This window comes from Poecilia mexicana, unplaced genomic scaffold (genome assembly GCF_051168715.1).
Source record: "Poecilia mexicana isolate PSO_F unplaced genomic scaffold, ASM5116871v1 scaffold_5, whole genome shotgun sequence".
Taxonomy (NCBI): Eukaryota; Metazoa; Chordata; class Actinopteri; order Cyprinodontiformes; family Poeciliidae; genus Poecilia; species Poecilia mexicana.
The window spans coordinates 7,121,198-7,139,787 of NW_028263374.1; the positions used below are offsets into that span (position 1 = coordinate 7,121,198).

General features: G+C 40.0%; 1 protein-coding gene across 1 annotated transcript in view; it reads left to right on the forward strand.

Annotated features, from left to right (window-relative positions):
• The window catches only part of suclg2 (succinate-CoA ligase GDP-forming subunit beta), a 106,063-nt gene that overhangs the window by 65,619 nt on the left and 21,854 nt on the right, over positions 1 to 18,590 (forward strand). The gene's annotated exons all lie outside the window — the stretch shown is intronic.

The following is an 18,590-nucleotide window of genomic DNA, read 5'->3' on the forward strand; positions in this document are numbered from 1 at the left end:
ATGTTCAGAAATCTAATAAGTCCAGTCTAAACAGTGTGAGCCGCGTAACTATCCTGCACGGCTGATTGTGTGTTGACAGTTATCACATCACTAATTCCCTCACTGCTGTCGCCCCCCGTATCCCAGCACTGATCTGCGGTCGCCTTTTGAGTCGGCGGCCCTTTGACGTGCGGAATACAGATTTAAATGAGCTGGTAATCAGTCCAGCTTTTAAAAACCACCTTCCAGCAACAACAAACACTTCTTTGACTCGACAGCGTTTCGCTCTAATTACGAGCTGCGATGGCTTGTTTGCTGTTGTTTTCACCTCGTGCGCATGTGTCGAAATGCGGTCTGAGGAACGCTTTACCGTGTTTATCTGCGAAAAAGGCCTTTGAGTTTCTGCCCATGCAGAAGAACATTTTGCAAATGGAGAACTTCACAGGTGTTTCAAAGAATGAAAGCCCAGTTTGGAATGAATTGGATGTCTTTGGATCTCTGAGTACTAAGAAGATGTCCAAAATAATAATAAAAATTAAAAAAAAGCAAGTTCAGTCCCAGATGCTGTTATCGGAACCTCTTAGAAAGACTCAAAATAAACGTGTCGTTTGTTGCATCTCTCATCCTGAAAGTTCAGGAAAAATCCTTCTTTTTAGTTCAAATTCATTCCTTTACTTGGGAAGAAGAACATGTTATGTTTTTGCTGTCTAATTAGTTGTCTTGTTTGTTCCTATATCTGTAAGAACTCATTTAAAGGCTTACCTGCTGTGGTTGACACTTCTGTCTTTCAGCCTCCACTTGTCAACTTTCCAGTTTTACGAACGCTGTACTGTGGTAAAAACTGGAACGGTAAATTTTTAGAAAGAGTAGAACTAAGATCTTCACATACACTGAATAAAAAGGGTTTTTTTCCCCTCGCTGTTTTTTTTTTTTTTTTGAATATCATAAGTTTATACTCCATTTCAATCCCAGATTTCTAAGCTAAGTTATAACTCCCAACATTCAGGTGAAATGGAGGTGTATCTTTTAAGGCAGCACTTTAAACATTGATTCTTAAAGGTGACGTATTGATCTATTCCTGCAATTTCGTGCAACATTAAACACTGTGGGAATGCCTGGGAGCCAGCCACCAGTTCTCAGATTGGAGACGTAAATTTCACGATGATCACGTCAAATTCAGTCCAATTCTCTTCATTATTTTCATGTATATTTTGCTAACATTACTATATTATGAACTCCTAAAAATACAGAAACGGTGCATGTTCTCAACACATACTCTGTACTTTCTTATTGCTTTAAAGTATAACTTCAACTAAAGCTAGTAGACATTTAACAGTGTGAATTCTTAAAAAAAAAAAAAAAAAAACTTCTCTCATCAGCCCTTACTGCCTGTCAAATCACATTTCTGCTCTTTGATCGATTTGCCCTTCTAATCTGAAACCCAATAATGGAGCAACAAGAATATGGTGGTTTGAAAAAGACATGCAATCAACAGGAAAGACAGGGTCTCGCTCGTCACTCCCTCCCCATACGGAGCGGTCGTGATTATTGTAATGAGCTTTTTAAAAATAGGTTGGATATTTGCGGAGAGAAAGTGATAGAAAAAGCGGGAAAAGGGAAGAAACTCCCACATGGACAAGAGGACCTACCCTCCTGTTCCTTCGTCTCATCGTGTCCTGGGCCGTCTCCCCAAATGCAGATTGGGAAATAAGCCTGCTGTCTGTCCCTCCTGCTGCTGCGGACGGAAATAGCATCAAGAAGCTCCTCCCTTCCTGGAGGAGAAAAGTCGAACAGGATTGACATTAAAGAGAGTTGGAGGCCCCATTAGCATTTCAACCCGGGTAGCTGGGAAACCTGCTCTGATCTGCACAGGGAATGTTAATCATTTCATAATTTCACCAAGCTGCTCATTTGCATTTATTTTTTCTACTTTCTTTCTTACTTTTTGTTTTACTTAGAAATAGATGTTTCAGTCGCACTGTGGATTTGGTGAACGCAACAAATAGAGGTTTGAAGAGTCAGTGGGGTCGCTTTATGATTACTGTTTGGTTGTCAGTTTGCCTTAAAATGCCCTCAACTCTTAAACTTTTATATCAGATTTATTAGAGATTTCACTGTTGAGATGTTTTGTATCCGATATTCGCCGAGTTGTTTTCTGATACTGACTCTCCGCTTCTACACACACACACACACACACACACACTTCATCCCATTCTCAAAGATATTTTATTTAGAGAATGATGGACTTTAATACGACATGCTCTTACAAAAGCATCTGCTTTCTGGATCAGCTGCATGTCTGCAACGGTGTCCTTTAGTGAAGACACTGTTGCAGGGATCAATTTGACTATTAAGAAAACTTTTATAAATGTATGAATAAGTTTCTCAAGATGTTGTTGAAACATTATTCCTTTAACCCTAGATATGGTTTACAGGTGTTGGAAGACCGACTTTGTAGTTGTCTTTATGTGTAGAAGCAGGGTGCTGGATTTTTATACATATAGACGACTGGACCAATTCCTTAATTTGAATGGGTGACTCAATACTTCTAGAAATATATTGTGTGCCACTAACTAATGCTGCATTACATTTCCTCAGTGCTCTCTGCTCATATTTCACTTTGTGCTACTTACCTCACTTACTTCTTGCACCACTTCAAAACACCCAGGGGCCATTTAAGCTTCTCATCAGACTACTAAGCCTTCTACAGCATTCATTAATGTAAGTCATGTGACTAAATCACATGAGCAATAGAGTTCAATCAATTGATAATTTTTCTTCTATGAGAAAATTTACAGAATTGACTTGGTCATAATGATAGTGGATACCACAAAAAGTACAAAAATAGGATCTGGGGAAATGTCCCGAAACTACTATGACTATTTTATTTCTTTGTTTTTGTCAGATAATGTGACAATTTTCGCTGTTACTGGTAATGAAGGTACTTTTGTCCCTACGAGAGCGTCTGCAGGACACCCAGCAGTGAGGTCAACACGGTTAGGAAAGCCCAAACCCGAAAACCGCCTTTAATTAGTTTTTAAAGATGCATCTAACTTGATAAATACTGCAAAAATCAAACATTTTCTTCCTACTGACGATAAAGAGGAGTTTGCTTAAGGTCTGGGACGTTAATGTTTACTTCATGTTTTTATCTGATTGGTTGATAATTTACCTTGTCGTCTTTTTCAGCCCATTTCCAGCTAATTGTGATCAAGACTTTTGTACAAAGTTTCCTTAATTAATAAACATCATAACATTTAATGGATTGTGTCTCAGCTGCTCTTTATGCAGTTCTCTCCTGAATCTTGAACTTATATTAGTTTTATTCAGTATATCTCTGATAAATGTATTCTCATTATCTAGTATTTGTCCGTTAATATTTTGGTTAACATCACTGAAGTTTGTTACTGAAGAAGATAAAGAATTGGGTGCCTCCTGTAAGGATAGCCATTACTGTCTCGCCTATCCTTGTTATCTGTGACGTTTTAGTCGCAGCGAGATTCAAACGATTTATAACCCATTTAAATCCTAGAACCCATGTGAACAAGGAACTGGCCTGTAATAAGGTCCAACTGTGGTGACCGTCACAAAAAGCTGATATTTTGGCATCTGTCGTCTTTGTCAGCCACTGTCTCTCTCGTCACACTTTGTTTTTGTGTGTGTGTGTTTTTTCTGTGTGTGTGTTCTTCTGCTTCTTTCTGTCTCTCAGATGCTGCTTTGATGTCTCTGGGTCATTGTGCTGAGAGGAGTGGAAGTAATATTAGCGTAACAGAGACGAGGCAGGAGATGACAAAGACTTCTTCTTTTTCTCTCTCGGTTCACCTCCTTCATATCTTCCCTCTAAGCATCTATTACCGTAAAGATTAATTTTTATTTTTTTATTTTAAAGTAAATGGAAAAAGGAAACTGGCGTACTTAATGGAGATACTTTTGTGTCGCGACATGCACAGGAAATAAACTCCAAAATGCAATGAAACCGAGGAAAAGGAGAAAATAAAATGACTGGAAGCAAAGTTCTTACTTTTAAATTTGTGAAGTTTCGTGTGGCTCGGTTGTCTCCACCAGACCATTCAGCTTTGTTTGACTTGAGGCCTCCCCCACCCCTCCAGCTCTTTTTATGCGAAGACGTATTTATTTTCCATGCTGAAGTAAATAGCTGCACTTTCCTCATATCCGCGTCTCGAACAGATTGTTGACAGAACAGCTGAATTTATTGGGGTTTTTCTCAGATCACCTGTAGGCACAGAGCAGGAGCAGCAAAGCTACACCAACAGCCAAATGACCTTGTTATTGCCTCGCGCCTGTGCCATGGAGGAAGTGGCAGATGGATTTTTTTTTTGTCCAGCTTGACATTTATGTCTCGAGGCTTAGGGCTGTTTTTGTTTTTGTTGTAATTTCTGTGGCTACAGAACGTGATGGAATTCCTTTAGAACGCTTTTTACCCCCCATATCAGCCTTTCTGCGATAATGTAATTGATACTTTATTTAAAGTAATGTAAGAATAAACTTCAATTCTCATGTTTTATCGCCACGGCTTTGTAAAATCATGATTGTGAAGCAGAGGGGCTAAACCGCCACGTTCGTTTCTTCCCCTTTAAGCCTGTTTTCTGTTCACGATCATCAAAAACTTAATCTGTTTTTTTTGTTGTTTTTTTTTCTGAGGCAGAATCATTTGCACCAGGAGGGAACTCCTTATAAAGATATGAAGCCTTTCAGAACGGTTTGTTCTGCAGAGTCTGGTGCACGTTTTTCGCCGTGTGTGTTTGTTGAGGAAGCTCAGCCTCCCGCTGCTGTTCTTCAGCGCGTCCACAAAAACAAATTTGAGAAAAAGGGTCGATAGCGACACCAAGTAGATGCAGACGAATTAAAAGGCAGGTTAAATGTGTTATTTTCTAAGCTGGTAGTGCATTTAAGAACATTAAAGCTGGCAAATTGACCCAGCTTTATTCAATACACAGTTCAGGAGATCAGTGTGAAAATATGTTTTTGTTACTGCTGAAGTTTTCATGTTGCTACATAATGAAAGAATGAAAGTATTTCAGCTGCAAAGTTACTTAAACAAATACAGTTTACTCACATCAAACAATTTACCTCAGATGTCTCCGTCAGTCTACGGCAGCGCCGCCAAGAATAAGTTGGACGGATGCGACCGCCACTTTCTTTGTTTTGCTGTGGCGACTCTCTTCTCTTGTTTTATTTTTGAAAGGTTCTGATACACTCATCACTGGTATGAATCTCATGATGATTTTAATGATGTTTTCCATCCTTCTTTATCCAGGTTGGCATTATTAATACGTTCTAGCACCTTGATATAAACAACTTCCAACGTAGAAGATCCTAAAACTAGTTTTTAAAGCACGACTTGTGTCATTGTTCTCCACTTTGACTCAAACTGTCTCTCTCTCTTTCTCTCAAATGAAACAAAGACTAAGTAGATTATAGACTATAGCGTGAACTGAGAGGATTCTGACGAAGGAAGAAGGGATTTCTATAAAATCACGCTCATTTTTTCCTTCACTCTGTGTAACTTTAAAAGGTGCCTCCCACAGTTCTCTATCCCCTATGGCCCTGAAACAAAATGGCACACAATTTAGCTTCTTTCCATCTCAGTGGCTTTGCCTCTCCTTACCTTGTGGTCCCTTTAGCCACTTTCCTCCTCACGGTGACACTCCAGATCCCATCATCCTGTCCACAGGGCCTGACTATTACTGTTTTCCTAAGATTACCTTTCTACAGATATTTTATTTTTTTATAGATAACATTTGCCACTAGTTATTTAGTTGGACATGACTGCACATTTATACTGAGTGTAGTGTCAAAATGCCCCCGTTAGTGCTCTCATCATTCTGTCTCCTGTTCTTTTTTTTTGTGTGTGTGTGTGTGTGTGTGTGTGTGTTTTACTTCGTCCATTTCTAACTCCTCCTCTCTGAACTTCTCTCCCTCCTTGTGCCTCTCCTTTTCCACCCCTGTAGCCTTTCATCTCGCTCAGTCCTGTTACGCTGAAAAGCGAGGAGCTACTCTTAGTTTCACGGCTGCTAGCCGAATCCTGCAGGAGCTCATCCCGACGCCTCCGACGTCGGATGCCGCATCTGACGTGCTTCGACGGTCCAAGATGTTGCGGGACGGAAGAAGCTCCACTTGGGCTGCGAAATTTGTTCTGAACAACAACAACATCAACGCCACCTTGTCCTTGAAGAAACGCAGGAGGAAATAAAACAACTATGTGCTAAGAAGCCATTTCCCTGGTGCTTTAAAGCATATTGCTCTACTGGAAACCACACGGCCCTCCTACTTTCACCACAAACGCATGCAAATAGGTGCAAATACGCGGCTCGTGTCGCCGCCGCTCGTACGCACGTGCAGCCCACCTGGGACCCGCATCAACTTTTAATCACAAGACTCGCATGTGATGTAAAAGTCCTAAGCTGTTTTATTTTGGAGCCGAGCGAAATCACCTCTCTGTCTGGAGCCGCGGGCCTGTGGGAGATGCTGCTCCCTCGTGTAATAAATACAAGCAGTACAAGCGAGAAAGAGAAGAAAGCAAACTACCCCGATAATGGAGTTCATTCTCGGCGTGCGGAATATAACACGAGTACTAAATAGGGGAGCAGCCTTTCGGGGACGCGTACTTAGTCCGGCCGACACGCTGGGGCTGCCATATTGAGGCCAGGCTACAAGAGAAGTGAACATTGCTTTTGACAAGCAGACAGTTTGTGTGTTCTCGGGGAGCAGTAGCTCTGCTTGATGTATTTCTCTCTCCTTTTTTTTCATTTTCTTTTCAATTATGTGCCGTGTTGGTCATTGTATTGGTTTGCCATTACGGGAGGAGGGAGGCTGTACGTTATATAATGGTTTTTCTGGCAGATTTGCTTACAGGGCAGTAAAATCGAATAGTGACCGTTATAGGGTTGGCATTGTGCGCATTGTCGTCCACCACTGTTCGCTGTAAGATTAGTGTTGTGTTTTAAGCCAACCCCGTAATAATGCTAACTCTCTGTTAGTCCATGAAACTTTCTCACTCCGAGCGTGATGAAATGCTACAGCTCAGTTTACTCTGTGCACTTTTTAAAAAAATTATTTTTTCCATTTCGGATGCAGAAATTTGTTTTTCTTTCTGCAGGTTTCAAGGTTGTACATCCCAGCCTTCGAGACGGGAAGGGTAGAAGTTTATGTCCCAGTTGTGCCACTTTACCGAAGCTGATTAATGCTTCATGAGTACGGGCGTGATTATTAGAACTTTGTTTTGTTTACACACATCAAAAAGTGAAGGGAAACACTCCTAGTCGTACTTTGCAAAACCGCAATTTTCCTACAAAAACACAATGATCAATAAAGAAGTGTTTAGTTTAGTTCAGTGTATTTACTTCAAAGCATTTCCTTTTATCCTGATTCATAATTACTCGCCTCCATCGCAACAGAGAAACGTGGCGGTGGCTCCGGCGCATCTGGAGCTCGTCAGGGTTCACGAGGAAAGAGGAAAAGATTGATATGCACAAATTTAAAGAGGAAATATCTAAACCGTCAGCAGCATTAAATAATTCAGCTCATCTTGGACATACGATCAAAGCTAGTGTAAAATAACTTAAAGAATATCCAGATCTCTGCAGAGAGATATAGTATATGTAGATATAGAGATATGATGTATCAACAGTTTAATTAGATTTTACAGGGAGTAAACTTATTTTCCTCCAACCTCTGATATTTTATGCTTAATCTAGTGTGGAAGTAGCTGTATTTTTGCATAATTTATCAATTTTGAGAAATGGTGTTGAATACACTGGTGGTGAGCTGCAGTAAGGGGAACTGCAGCAGCGCTGTGAGGATGCGTCAGCTCTGACTTCAGCACTCTGATAAATACATTGAAAACACAATGAGTCACTTTGTAGAATGGGAATAAATTATGAACTATCGCCTTGTTGGTATAAATATCTTAATGGAGTCTAGCCCTTCGTTTTACATTCACATCAGTGATTTCTGAGCGCGTTTCATCGACAACATAAAGAAAGAATGACGGTCGGTCCGGAGCATGATGATTACTACGTGAGAACTTCCAATGTTCTTCTCGGAAATGCATAATAATAAAAGACTGATGGAGAGCTGCTCTTGCCAATTGCTGGTGATTAATGTTCGGGAATCAAAGCAATAATGTCCAATTTCCACCATTCTGGGAGGGTTCAACTGGAACGTGAAGGGCAAACGGTGTGAGTCCGCTCTCTTTGCCGAAGGTTAATTTAAAGAAGGGATGGAAATGGGTAGAGTTGTAGCCGACCTGTCGGGTTGATTTGCCCTTTTGGGAACTAATGCCATGTCCGTCTTCTTCTCCATTTGATCTGCAGTAGAAGGGCACAGCGTGCTTTTAAATACTTCTGGGGTTTTTTTTGTTTTTTTTGCTGCCTCGTCAGTCAACAGAGTTATTACTTAACCATTATGTTTGAATAAAGGGCATAGATTGCTAATGTATTCACTCCACCTCATCACCTTGCCTTGGCATCAATTTGTCCCCATTTGATTTTCACATAACCCTACACACACAAACACACGTGCGTGCACGCACGCACACACACACACACGCACGCACACTCAGAAATGGAGAGACAAGTCCCATGGTTATGTCTGATTGAGCTTTCCCCTGTCTGCCATTCCTCATTTTCTTGAAATCAATAGAGGATCTCGGATTGGAGCTCAGGCTAATTGAGCAGTACGCTCCTTGTTCTCTTATTGCTGCCAGGAGCATTTTGTCATCACAGCACAGGGTTCACACTGTGGTGGTCGGGTAGAGGCCAGATGGACGGCACCAATACGGCCTTTAGAAGATGCAGAACGAGGGGATCTGCATGTGGCAGAGCAACTTTTTGTCAAAAACTAAACGGACGTAAAACTTAGATGTCTGTCCATCCACACACCTTCCACTGCCATCGATTCTCATTTATTATCTTTACGTTTTCAAAAGATTATCAAGATTATCATTTACTATGCTGGTTTTGTAAAAGCAAAAAATGAAAACGAAAGTCTTACAGGGTGTTTTGTTTCCCAACGAATCCTCTTCCAGTATTAAATTGACACCAGTTCTTTATGTTTCAATCACCAAACACTCTGGATCTGGCAGTATTGTCACTGAAACTGCTGAAATCTCAGCACCAGCTGTTTGCTGGACCAGTGGAAAAATGTCTCACCTGGTACAGGGTACCATTGGAAAATGACGTTACACAGAGATGAGCTGCTTCGGTTTGCAAAGCGGCGTTTTCACACCTGATAGTAGGGTAGACTTGTTTAGATTAGGCAACGAAATTGCAGTATTTGTTACAGTTTCAGCTGGTGCGGATCGCTTTCACACTGCTTCTGTATTGGATGCTGAGCTCAACTTCCTCCCTCATGAAACAAAAAGAAGAGTCGTCAGATTTTAGCGGTTGTAGGATTTCTCGTTTGTCTTTGGCAAAAGATCACACACCATTTTCCCATTGGCGCTCAACTCGCATGTTTATTTTGTTTGTATTTACCCAGAATGCCCTGCACTATAATGCACTTCCTGCTTTTGGAGTGGTCTTCGGTCTGCTTGGCATTCAAACCACACCAAAGTTCACTTCAGCCTAACCAATAACTAGGCTGAAGTTATTGGTTAGGCCAATATCAATGGTCCAACGCAGGGGTGTCCAAAGTTGGTCCTAGAGGGCCGGCATCCTGCATGTTTTAGTTCTCTCCCTGGTTTTACACACCTGCATCAAATGATGGCTCATTAGAGGCCTAAGGAGAACATTGAGATGCTGAGGAGGTTGTTACTACCACCAAGGAGAAAACTAAAACATGCAGGATGCCGTTGGAGTTTGATTGCACACTCACACCTCCCCATATGAATTTCTAGGCAAACAAACTAGAGCTCAGACTAGGCTGGTGTGAAGGCACCCTACTATACGACTAGGAAGGAAGCACAGCATCTGTTTACTGATACCAAGTAGAATAATTGGTGTGTTAAACTTTTTCCCTTTGCTAAAAGGCAGGTTTAGTAAGAGAGACATTTTGAGTTTTAAAGATTCCTTTATAGAACCAGTTAGAAACTGGCCCAGTTCTTGTACTGAAACTGGTTTGGAGGAAAATCCCCCAGCTGTATTGTTTCATATGTCTTCTTGTCTGAAGACAAGATGTGAGGCCACTCAGCGACTCGAGTGATGAGGCCATTTGTGCTCCCTGAGCCGTGCACTGACACAACAAAATGCAGCCCTTTTTCTTTGCTACTTGGCTGCTAATGGGCTTGATGGTCTTCTAAATTTGTTTTTTTTAATGATTGCATCACAGTTTAATTGCTTTCTAATGTTGTTGTAAATTAATTAGCTCCATAAAAGTAAAGGGCTGTTAGCAGCGTACCAAAGCCTTACCCGTTTGGCGATACTTGCTCAAAGTGCGCCTTGCGTCATTAGCTGACGTGTCGGACAATGTAAGCACGTTCCCAAGAAATACTTGTACGACAATGCCATAGCATCACCACATATTTGTGCTGGTGCTAAGAAGATTAACTGTCTGCTCACCTTTTAAGAAAAAAATTTACATTTTCTGTTGTTTCTACCAACATAAATGGAACCGTTTCACGGCCCGGCGAAAAGTTGCAGAGACGCATAAACGCTTCATTCATTCAAAATGAGTACAGGTCCATTTTTGTCTCGAGTGCCCAGACATTTCTAAATATTCCAGCAGTTTGTCAAAACCATCTAAATTCCTCAAAATCCCAAAGCTGTGCTCTTGAAATATGAAATCTTTCTGCCAGCTGTGAGCCCTAATTAGCTGTTCTCCGCACAGTATCTCTTTAATTGTCTTCTCTCATCTCAACAGCTTCCCTCCCAGTCTGTCTTGTTTCAGGTATTTGTTGCTTTGTATAGCGAGACATGCCTGCAGCGGTACAGCGAGAGATTATTGTCACTATAATTGGCTTTTCCAGGCCCGATTTGATGCGAGCCTCTTGTCTGATCCGCGCAGTTCTTTATTATCGGCTGTAATGGAAAGACAATGAGGCTCACATGAAACACCCTCCTGTCAAATCTCCCGAGAGATCGGCTCTTGCGTTGTGTTTTTACGCTGCCGGTCAGAATAGATGACGTTCATGTGAAAACACACACACGCATTTTGCCTCCGGAAAACAGTCCGATGTTGGCATTACACATACAGCTGCAGTGTTAAGCGCGTACAGCTACTTTTTATTGTCTGGATTTGGTATTGGAAAATGTATTGAAAAAAAATCAGGAATTGTCTTTGTTGCTTTTTATTAAATATGAAAAATGTTAGTTTCCAGATATTTGTCTAAAACATAAAATTCTATAAGCTTTCTGAAAAAAAGTATAATTTTTCCACTGATTTATTTGTAGTTGATGCCCTTTATGTTCTGTTTGCAACATCACAACTTACATTTTGACCAGCTCATTGATGCTGTTGGCTTTTGAGTTAGTTTTACAACATAAAATGCCCATTTCACTACTACAGTTTTAGTTCTTAGCTATGAATGAATCCATCTTTAAACAGGAGCTCCACACTTTAATCGACTCTGATTCACACACCAAACAAAGCTCTGACCCTACAATCGTTTTAAACTTTTGTAAACAAAAATGCATCGCAAATCACAAACTGTTGAATCTCGTGAAGAGGAACCCAGTCTAGACACATCATGTCGATGTACGCTTGTATTTCATTATATCACGTCATTCAAATCTAAACTTATTTAAAGACTGTACTTAAAGTGAACCAATGAGGTTTCATTTCATAGCTTGCCAGTCATCTAGGCTACATTAGGTTTCTTATGTTAAAAGCACAAGAGCAAAAAAAAAAAAAACTGTGATGCATGGAATATGCCTTTAAGACATGTATAAATAAAGAATAGATTATAACTAAGAGACTCTCAGTCTCTTTGTTTTAGCGGCCTGTCACCACTGTCTAATCATTGACGACCTCAGATCATCATATCGTATCAATAAACCAAACTTGTCACTTATTTGGCCAGGTGGAAATATTCCAACTTATTTCTGTCCAGTTTCAGTGAGCCAGTGTGAATTGTAGTCCCGACTTCCTGCTCTGAGCTGGCAGCATTGGCTGCTGGTTTGTGTCTTTGGCTTTAGTTTTAGTTTTTGACTTGACGTTTGACGCGTTGCGTGTTCAAAGATTGTATTCTGTGCACCTTTATTGTAAAATCTGCTCGTTTGAGCTACGGTTGCCTTTTCATCATCTTGAACCGGTCTGCCTGTCTTCCTCCGACATAAACAAGGTGTTTCCAGTTGCAAGTTCTGATTATTTTTCTCTGTGTCAGGCCGTTCACTGTAAGCCTGATAAGTAATTGTGCTTGAAAATCCCATTATATCAGCACTTTCTGAAATAGTCAGACCGTCCTGCCTGGGATCAACAACCGAACCTTGTTCAAAGTCGCTCAGAGTCCATTTATTAACTATTCTGACGTTTGGCTTAATTTTCAGCAAGTCATCTTTAAAACATCTAGATGTCTGAATATATTAGGCAGCTGCCATGTGCTTAGCTCTGCAGTTTTTTCTTTCTGTAATAAACAATTGAATCAGTGTATCTAATGAAAGTCTGTTGAGTGTTTGCTTTGCCGTAACTTAGTCTGACGACAAATTATAACTTTTCCAAGACCTCCCAATCTCAACAGATTGTTGGTATTTTTGACATGGCATTAAGAAATTGCTGACCTGCTAATTTTTGGTAACATCTGAATTTTTTAATCTGATTTTCATGTATGCTTGTGCTTTGGTAACACTTTATTTGAAGAGGCATGCATAAGACGGACATAACACCTGTCACGAACATGAACGAGTCTTTGTGAATGTTTGGCTGTTGTCATGAAGTGTTTTTCAGTAAATAATGACACTTTTAATGCAAAGTCGCTTTAAAAGTTGCATTAAAAGTCAATTAAAAATGCAAATTTGCATCATTTGGCAAGTAATGACACATTAATGCAAAGTTGACACTTTTAATTGACTTTTAAAGCAACTTTGCATTAAAGGGTCATTATTTACAGAAAGACACTTCATGACGACAGTGATAAACATTAATAAAGACTTCTTTATGTTCATGACAGTCTTATGTCAGTCCTATAAAGTGTTACCTATTTGGTCAGCGTTCAAAAGCTTCGTTTTCTAAACAACATTGGCTGAAGACGAATAAATTACGTTTTGTTTTACGCTGATCTTTTGTGGTGCTTGTAAAAAGCTTTTAGGTGATGCGCCATCTGTTTTTCTCTTCATTACAAGACAACCCAAAGTGAATCAAAGGTCTGAAAGTGAGTAAATATCTAAGGCTTACATTAATTTAGTAATTTACAAAGCTATTTGAGCAAAATAGCTCAAATCACTTCAGATTGGGCTACTCCTGTCAAAAGTGATTTTTGCAAAAAAAATAAAAAATAAAATAAAGAATAACCACCAATTTTTTTTTTCTTTTTTTTCTGACAAAAGTCGATTTATGCATAAATGCTTAAAAGTTTTAGAATAAATACTTTACATTTCCGTGGTGTGAAGCTCATTGGTTGGCAGCAATAAATAAAATCCTGCAGAGACATGTCCTGCCACAGGAGCTGCTGGCCTGGACTGTGTCAAGTGTCTGCACTGATGGACGCAGCACTGAAACGGTAGCTCTGAACTAATCGAGTCAAAAGAGGGCAGGGTTAGCGCATGTGTGGGCTCTGCCAGCCACGGCGATAAAACTCCACTCAATTCATTTTTCTACCCTCCCTCCATAAATAGTCACCGCACACCTTTAAAAATCACCCTGTCTCGCGCCCTCGGTAAGCCGGCGTGTGAGGTGCCGCGCTCCTCTGCCGACCCCACCTCTGCAGATAAAGTCTTTCAGCTGGTTAAGAATAAACTGGAACACTCCCATCTTACCACTCTATCAGGCCGCCGTCCCGTACACCCAGTCAACCACAAATGGCTCCCACTTGCGTGTCGGTGTGTACGTGCGTGTGTGTGTGTGTGTGCGTGTACGTGTGTGTGTGTGTGCGTGTGTGGCGGCGAGGGAATGGAAGTCGTCTTCTGCAAGATGAGCTCCAGTGATTACAGCCTGAGACAGTTTTCTAATTATTCTGTCAAACATCAATCCTGTGGGCTGATGCAGGCCGTCCTGCGGCCTGATGGACAATGTAATCACTGCTAGGACAACCCCCCACTACACTCTTCCACCCATTTTACACATCCATCCAGAACTTCCCTCCCTCTCCACTCATCTTCTGCAGTTTCTCATTTTGCTGTCTGTACAGTGCCTCAACACAACCTTCACTCAAAGCTTCTCTGCAGTTCATTTTTCATCCCCGCAAACTGTATTTTATCCAGATTCTTGTCCTACCTTTGAGCACCTGCCACCGGGAAAATGCTTAAGATAAGTGCTACTGCAAACATGTGGGGAGGTGGAAACAAAAGAATAAAGGAAACTATATTAGTTATGTAAGATTAGTCCTGAGGCTCAAACAGAAAGATGAACCATGTTGTTTTTGGAGCCTCTATAAAGCATAGAGGCTCTAGTATCATTCAGACACTTGAATGGTTGTTTCAGTGGTTGGTAAGAAAAACAAAAACGATCATGGCTAATTTAATCTCGTGGAGAGATGGCTATGAACAAGAGTGAAGAATCGAGCGAAAACGGTCTTCGCCCACTTTGAAATGATGGCGCGAACAAAAACGTCCAACTGCCTGAAGGATTTTTAACAGCCAATAACCGAGACTTCAACACGAATGTCGAACTTTGTTTTGTTAACCAAGTATCTAAACCAAATCCACTTTAATAAAGTTTCTATGACAAATTCAGTGTTTGCTGAATTAGTCACAGAAAGGTGGATACTTTTGCATTTGTAAACATATTGCCTCATTTACATTGCTAAAAATAGAGCAAAAAATTGCTGATATATTATTACATTTTCACTTGACTGAAAAATACTGTTAAAATGTTGGCGAAAAAAAAGTTTAGATTTCTTTTTTGTGGGAATACAAACTGATTTGTTTACAGCAAGTTTTGCCACTATGTTGCATCACTTTGTAAGAGCGCGGTGTAAGCACTTTGGAACAACAGGTTCTAGTTTCTGAGTTTTACAGGGAGACATTAGGAGATGTGCACCAGGTTGTGTGGATCCACTACTTGCAGCCCACTTGAAGGATTTGCTTGTTTTTCTAAGTAAAGCAACCCGTATGTTGCTCCGACACCTTAAGTCAATTGAATCATCTTCTGTTGGAGTTCAAAGGTCACATTATTTGTTGAGCTTATTTGGCCGTCGTGATACAGAGAAAGCCTGCAGTTGTGACCTCTATCGATCTGAGAGCCGGTCGGCCTCTTCAGTTTCTCCTGAGACTTGTATTGCTTTCTTTGATCCCTCTAATACCTGCGGAAACCCGTAACGGCTAATTAATATGCTGTTCTCTGCTCTTCAGCTCCATCGAAAGTCAGCAGGGAGCGACTGGTTGATTCCCTTTCCCTGTAAGACGTCTGAGAGATCCTCTATGAAATAAATTCTTCTTTTCAGCTTAAAAAAACTTGAGATTAATGAATTTGTTTTGTTTTTTTTTTGTTTATTTTTTAATTGCGGATTTTTTTCTCTTAGTTCAGAAAGAAACCAGCAGGAACAGTGGGAGTCAATAAGAAGTCTCACCAGTTTTCGGATGCATATGTAGGTCTTTGAAAATCAAACTCTAATTGCTCCCATCTGTTGCAAACAGGTTTGTCAGTTTGTATAAATTTAAAGCTCGGTTCTCCAGACCCCAGTAGGAACCACATGGGGAGTGGTTGAAGACTGACGAACCAAAGTGGAGAGTGAATACTTTGTTTGGTTGAGCTCTGAATTACACATAAAGACAATAAATTGATCTCTGAAACAAACCATCGATCTTGTGGGATCTTTCCTTGGCCTCTCTCTTCACTTGTAATACTAACAACAGCTGTCCACTCTTTTCATCTGCTATTACCAGTCCAAACATTTTTATGTTCTGTGCTGCTCTGTATGAGATGTTTATTGAGTCGGGGTTTTTTACCTACCTGGTCGTTCCATGTTGGCTACCATCACCTTGCCTCACAATTTAAAGGAGTCACTCAGTAACTTCAGCTTTTCATGTTTTCTGAGGAAACTGTTGCACTATGTTGCAAGCCTGAATGAAACATATTCAGATGAGAATTGCTGTAACAGTGCCACTTACTGTATTGTGAAGAGAGTGAGGTCCAAACTGCACTTTAAAATTGACACATTTTTGCAGAGACTTTTTTTTGTCAATCCTTCTCAACTCATACTTTTAAAAAAATGAGCTTTTAGACTAAACGTAATGCCATTCCATTTGAATAACAAAATATTATAAGTCTATCACTGTCAGACATGTTGTTTTTAAAAAACAACGGTTATTCTTTACTAGATCAACTTGTGCTGATGCAACATTTGGCAGGTAGATTATTATTCGGCGCCTGAAATGATGCTCTTTGGTCTCACGGGAATATAATTAGCCAGGTTGATGAACTCTCACCGCCCGAGACGCTTTATCTGAAATGCAGTCAATAACCTTACATTAGAGTATGAGCGTTCTGATGGACTCGCTGTTCAAATTAAAAGCACCTTTTGAAAATTACAGCCTTCGAGCCGGTATTAAAGATATGTTAACATTTCTGTACAATTTCTTTTTTCTTGATCTGATGTAATATTCCAATCTTAATTGTTGTCCGTTCTTTAGCTATAGGCAGCTGATAAAATGTTGGACAACATCAGTTTTTTGTAATTAATCTATATAAAGTGAGGTTTCCCCCAGAAAACTTGCTAAGCCTGGTGGTTGAGCGGTCGACAGTTGTACATCCAGCAGTCTGCTGTGTTTTTGAGTTAAAAATGTTTAAAGTTGACACAAAATTTGAAAATATTACTTGATAATTGTGTGTGATTTGAAGATTAATATCTGAACGCCAACTATGAAGTCTTAAAAAATGCAAACATTAAACAAAGCAAATAAGCAATGCTAAGCCTGGTGGGGGTACAAGTAAAGCCTGGCGGCCCGCCAGGCTTATAATACACTGGAGGAAACCCTGTAAAGTGTTTCACTTAGTGAATTGAGTTGCTAAAATATGTACACTTTTCAATAATATTAAAATTTTTGGAATATGACTGTGAATGACTGTAGCATGGATCCTAAAGCCTTCTTAAGAGTACAGAGATACATTTTAAAACGATATGAAAAATGTGGATTAATTGCTTTTTATCAATACTTTGATGGTTCAACATTGATCTTGTAATTGTATGCTATCCCACTATAGCATACCCACTATGGAAACAGTTTTAGAAACTTGTTTTTACACTGTCAAAAATAAAACACTTCTACTTGGAGCTAGAGTGCTGCCATCCAGTGAAGCCAATTAATTATATGATATGGTTTAAGGCATTCAGTGGCTAAATTGAATTTAGCTGCTGCAAATTAAAACATATGGAACCTTATATGCTAAAGACATGCTTTTAATCTATTTAATAGATCCAAACCTTCAGCCTTTGTCGCTGAAAATAGCTAAGTGTCATTAGCATGACAGTGAAAGCTCATCCTGTGCTATATAATGGGTTCATCACATGGAAATGAAAGCATAAAGTCGATCGTCTCAAGCAGTGAACCTTGTGGAACGCCAAGACAAACTGTGGCTAACAAATCTATCACTAGTCAGTGAGTTCCAACCATTAGTAAAGCAGTGGGTTGATTATGATGAATAAAAACATTTACAGGTTTTCTGTCACATATTGTACTGTCAGGACATAGTGATAGTTTTAACAAATATGTAAAAAAAAAAGACATTGGCTGGTTAAAGTTAGAATGATGAGGATCTATGAATGAACCTCAACAGACTGTAAAGATAACACACAATGAAACATAATGATTAAGCCAATAATGAAGTACGAGTATAGTTGTATTTACCATACTCACTTTCTTTGTGAAATTCTGACTTTCTTTTACTTCTCAGACTTTCAGATTAACAGCTGAGCTTCATATCTTATATGGAAATTTTGGTCTTGGTCTACTCTCTGCCCTCGCTCCTTCTGTGCAAGTTAAATGTTAAGCTATTTATCTATTATTGGAATGCATTTCACTAAAGGTGAGCAAACGGTCCACACATTTTGGACATGTAAATGGTACGGAGGTGACAAAAAAAAAAGAGTTGGGGTGATGATTTGCCTTGCAAAGAACACCCATCTGCCCTTTCCATGGCTCATTGGCTCTCAAGATCAGGTGCAATCTGAACTGGAATCATTTGGATAATTGACCTTCTGTGTGCATACATTAAAATAAATTAATTTTGATTGGCCGTGCGGCATTAGGAACAAAGTGGGAAATGTTGGCACTTTCATATTCAGCTGCTGGTTTGTTGTACCGGGTCTCTGAGGTGATTAGGTATGCTATTCCCCGACTGTCGTGCATTCCTTCAGTCTAATGAAATAATTCTTGCTCTGAGCGAAGCAGCCTAAGAGACGACACAGGAACATTGTTGAAACTTTTTAACTCAGACGTCATTGTGAAGTGGCGAGAAAATCTTTCCGTATATGTAGCATTAGGTATGTTTCTTTTTCCTTTTAAACATGCTAAACCGTTAACCATCGCCTTCTATCCCTTTTTTCATTTCTCCGAGAT